Raw genomic sequence first — 5266 nt, 5'->3', positions numbered from 1 at the left:
AAAGCACACATGCGCGCCCCAGACCTGGAGCACTTTTGGTAGCACATACAACATCAAACCCAGTGAAAAGTCTCATGTGGTATGCATGTTTCTCCAAGCTGGAAAGACGGCAGCCCTCTCCCTGTCACCATAAAATGTTTACTGACCAGCCAATCCTTATCCAAAACTAAATCAGTATTTTTCTTGGATATCAGCCTTATTCTCCATCCTTGATATGGCAGCACAAGGCATTCCCAGGGAGGCATCCAATCAGAAAAGAGCTTTGCTGAACACCTTCGGGCCTCACCTTCCCCTGTTTGCAGCTGCTCTCCCTCAAGGTTGCCCAGATAAAGACTAGGTTCCTGGAAGGTGCACAGCCGAGCTCCAAAGGCGTTCATGCTTGCTCCTCTCCCTTTCTGTACAGCTGTTTGTAGAGTCTCCCAGAGGGAGAACTTGAAAGGGCCTCTTAATAACCTTGTTCAGAGCTCCAGAGGAGAAATTAAACCTTTCTGCAAATTCAGCATGGAGCCCTTTTTGGCAAGACAATGATCTCAGATGGCTTTGCTGGCAACAGGGCTGCTTGGGAATTAACCCGTTGGTCCCCACAGGTTATGAAATGTACCGGGGAGGGAGAGAGAGAAAGGAGGATGAAGTAAGGAAGGAAGGGAGAAAATGGAAAGAAGAGAAAGGAATGATCCTGTTCGGCATCTACTCCCCTTTGGAAACAGCCTCTTGAATGCTTGGTTTTCTTGGGGGAGCTGTGGTCCTACTCTAGGTCTTTGTGCTCCAGAAGCTGGACCAATAAAAACACTGCATCATTACACCATACTGGTCTCAGTGACAGTGTCCAAGCTGGGCTACTAAAGGAGACCTTGACACTTTCCTTAATATTTATTAAAAAATAGCTTTCCAACCAGGGCCCGGCAGAATGGCTCCCGCGAAGGGTGGCGAGAAGAAGAAGGGCCGTTCTGCCATCAACGAAGTAGTGACCAGAGAATACACCATCAACATTCACAAGCGCATCCATGGAGTGGGTTTTAAGAAGCGTGCCCCTCGGGCACTCAAAGAGATCCGGAAATTTGCCATGAAGGTGATGGGAACTCCAGATGTGCGCATTGACACCAGGCTCAACAAAGCTGTGTGGGCCAAAGGAATAAGGAATGTTCCATACCGTATCCGCGTGCGGTTGTCCAGAAAACGTAACGAGGATGAAGATTCACCAAACAAGCTCTACACACTGGTTACCTATGTACCTGTCACCACTTTCAAAAATCTACAGACAGTTAATGTGGATGAGAACTAATCGCTGATTGTCAAATAAAGGTATAAAACTGCAAAAAAAAAAAAATATTTATTAAAAAATAAACTTTACTTCCTATCTCCTGGGGATTTCTGTTCTCCTAGAAATCTTAAAGCTGGTGTTGTCTGTGTTTTAACCACTGAGGGAAAGCCCTTCTGAGAATGAACTGCATGCACACAGAGAAAAGCACAGTTTCGAGGTCGACCAACAACCTGATTTGGTCACTGGAGTCAACCATGCCTGAACTCCACCCTCATTCAATGCAATTTCTTGGTGCTTTAAATCCGCTTACTTGATTAAGCATGCTAGAGATGGGTTTCAGTTGCTTGCATTTTCAAACAACCTGATTAATAAATATGCTTATGAAAAACAAGGGTTGGGGGGCCAAAAGTAAATTGAGTAAGCACACAACATTAAACACTGGAGTGAGATTTCTCAGATAATTGATTATGCTGGGACTTTCTGTGATTTTCTAAGAGGGGACAGAGACAGAAGCATTACTTAGACCTCAGCTACCATGGCCTAATGTCTTTCTTTTTTATTTCACTTTTCAGCAGAACACCAAAATCTGGCTAATGCTTGTATATAGCAACAGTTTGGGAGAATCTTTAGTTTATGACTCAGTGAAAATAAAATAATATTAGAAAGAAAAATCTTTGGTGATGTTAAATCTTATGACTGAAACCATATATAGAGAGAGATGGTTCATTTGAGAATAGTTTTATGCATCAAATTTTATTTTATTTATTTATTTTTAATTATTTATTGTTATGTTAATCACCATATATTACATCATTTGTTTTTGATGTAGTGTTCCATGATTCATTGTTTGTTCATAACACCCAGTGCTCCATGCAGAATATGCCCTCTTTAATACCCATCACCAGGCTAACCCATCCCCCTACCCTCCTCCCCTCTAGAACCCTCAGTTTGTTTTTCAGAGTCCATCATCTCTCCTGGTTCGTCTCCCCCTCTGACTTACTCCCCTTCATTCTTCCTCTCTTGCTATCTTCTTTTTCTTTTTTCTTAACGTATGTTGCGTTATTTGTTTCAGAAGTACAGATCTGTGATTCAACAGTCTTGCACAATTCACAGCGCTCACCGTAGCACAGACCCTCCCCAATGTCTATCACCCAGCTACCCCATCCCTCCCACCCCCCACCACTCCAGTAACACTCAGTTTGTTCCTGAGATTAAGAATGCCTCATATCAGTGAGGTCATATGATACATGTCTTTCTCTGATTGACTTATTTCACTAAGCATAACACCCTCCAGTTCCATCCACGTCATTGCAAATGGCAAGATCTCATTCCCTTTGATGGCTGCATAATATTCCATTGTGTATATATACCACTCTTCTTTATCCATTCATCCGTCGATGGACATCTTGGCTCTTTCCACAGTTTGGCTATTGTGGACATTGCTGCTATAAACATCGGGGTGCACGTACCCCTTCGGATCCCGACATTTGTATCTTTGGGGTAAATACCCAGTAGTGCAATTGCTGGATCGAATGGTAGCTCTAATTTCAACTGTTTGAGGAAACTCCATACTGTTTTCCAGAGTGGTTGCACCAGCTTGCATTCCCACCAACAGTGTAGGAGGGTTCCCCTTTCTCCACATCCCCGCCAACATCTGTCATTCCCTGACTTGTTAATTTTAGCCATTCTGACTGGTGTGAGGTGGCATCTCATTGAGGTTTTGATTTGGATTTCCCTGATGCCGAGTGATGTTGAGCACTTTTTCATGTGCCTGTTGGCCATTTGGATGTCTTCTCTGGAAAAATGTGTGTTCATGTCTTCTGCCCATTTCTTAATTGGATTATTTGTTCTTTGGGTGTTGAGTTTGATAAGTTCTTTATAGATTTTGGATACTAGCCCTTTATCTGATATGTCATTTGCAAATATTTTCTCCCATTCTGTCGGTTGTCTTTTGGTTTTGTGGACTGTTTCTTTTGCTGTGCAAAAGCTTTTTATCTTGATGAAATCCCAATAGTTCATTTTTACCCTGGCTTCCCGTGCCTTTGGCGATGTTTCTAGGAAGAAGTTGCTGTGGCTGAGGTCGAAGAGGTTGCTACCTGTGTTCTCCTTTAGGATTTTGATGGACTCCTGTCTCACGTTTAGGTCTTTCAACCATTTGGAGTCTATTTTTGTGTGTGGTGTAAGGAAATGGTCCAGTTTCATTCTTCTGCCTGTGGCTGTCCAATGTTCCCAACACCATTTGTTGAAGAGACTGTCTTTTTTCCACTGGACATTCTTTCCTGCTTTGTCAAAGATGAGTTGACCATAGAGTTGAGGGTCCATTTCTGGGCTCTCGATTCTGTTCCATTGATCTATGTGTCTGTTTTTGTGCCAGTACCATACTTTCCTGATGATGACAGCTTTGTAATAGAGCTGGAAGTCTGGAATTGTGATGCCGCCAGCTTTGCTTTTCTTTTTCAATATTCCTCTGGCTATTCGGGGTCTCTTCTGGTTCCATACAAATTTTAGGATTATTTGTTCCATTTCTTTGAAAAAAGTGGATGGTATTTTGATGGGGATTGCATTGAATGTGTAGATTGCTCTAGGTAGCATTGACATCTTCACAATGTTGGTTGTCCCAATCCATGAGCATGGAACGTTTTTCCATTTCTTTGTGTCTTCTTCAATTTCTTTCCTGAGTATTTTATAGTTTTCTGAGTACAGATCCTTTGCCTCTTTGGTTAAATTTATTCCTAGGTATCTTATGGTTTTGGGTGCAATTGTGAATGGGATCGATTCCTTGATTTGTCTCTCTTCTGTCTTGTTGTTGGTGTATAGGAATGCCACTGATTTCTGTGCATTGATTTTACAGCCTGCTACTTGACTGAATTCCTGTATGAGTTCTAGCAGTTTTGGGGTGGAGTCTTTTGGGTTTTCCACATACAGTATCATATCATCTGCAAAGAGTGAGAGTTTGACTTCCTCTTTGCCGATTTGGATGCCTTTGATTTCTTTTTGTTGTCTGATTGCTGTGGCTAGGACTTCTAATACTATGTTGAATAGCAGTGGTGAGAGTGGACATCCCTGCCGCGTTCCTGACCTTAGGGGAAAAGCACTCAGCTTTTCCCCATTGAGAATGATATTCGCTGTAGGTTTTTTGTAGATGGCTTTTATGATATTGAGGTATGTACCCTCTATCCCTATACTCTGAAGAGTTTTGATCAAGAAAGGATGCTGTACTTTGTCAAATGCTTTTTCTGCATCTATTGAGAGGATCATATGATTCTTGTTCTTTCTTTTGTTAATGTATTGTATCACGTTGATTGATTTGCAGATGTTGAACCAGCCTTGCGGCCCAGGGATAAATCCCACTTGGTCATGGTGAATAATCCTTTTAATGTACTGTTGGATCCTATTGGCTAGTATTTTGGTGAGAATTTTTGCATCCATGTTCATCAAGGATATTGGTCTGTAATTCTCCTTTTTGATGGGGTCTTTGTCTGGTTTTGGGATCAAGGTAATGGTGGCCTCATAAAATGAATTTGGAAGATTTCCTTCCATTTCTATTTTTTGGAACAGTTTCAGGAGAATAGGTATTAATTCTTCTTGAAATGTCTGATAGAATTCCCCTGGGAAGCCATCTGGCCCTGGGCTTTTGTTTCTTGGGAGATTTTTGATGACTGCTTCAATTTCCTTAGTGGTTATAGGTCTGTTCAGGTTTTCTATTTCTTCCTGGTTCAATTTTGGTAGTTGATACATCTCTAGGAATGCTCCCATTTCTTCCAGGTTATCTAATTTGCTGGCATAGAGTTGCTCATAATATGTTCTTATGATTGTTTGTATTTCTTTGGTGTTGGTTGTGATCACTCCTCTTTCATTCATGATTTTTTTGATTTGGGTCATTTCTCTTTTCTTTTTGATCAGTCTGGCCAGGGGTTTATCAATCTTGTTAATTCTTTCAAAGAACCAGCTCCTAGTTTCGTTAATCTGTTCTACTCTTCTTTTGGTTTCTAGTTCATTGATTTC

At 41.5% G+C, this 5266-nt stretch overlaps 1 pseudogene; it reads left to right on the top strand.

Moving 5' to 3' along the window:
• The first annotated feature begins 892 nt into the window (after window positions 1–892).
• LOC114219933 (large ribosomal subunit protein eL31 pseudogene) lies at window positions 893–1321 on the top strand (annotated as a pseudogene).
• Window positions 1322–5266: the final 3945 nt, after the last annotated feature.

This window comes from Eumetopias jubatus, unplaced genomic scaffold (genome assembly GCF_037043125.1).
Source record: "Eumetopias jubatus isolate StellerSeaLion01/CBP00866 unplaced genomic scaffold, mEumJub1_p1.0 scaffold_12, whole genome shotgun sequence".
NCBI classification, from domain to species: domain Eukaryota; kingdom Metazoa; phylum Chordata; class Mammalia; order Carnivora; family Otariidae; genus Eumetopias; species Eumetopias jubatus.
The sequence above is the reverse complement of the archived record's forward strand: the minus strand, read 5'-3'. Positions and strand labels throughout refer to the sequence as shown.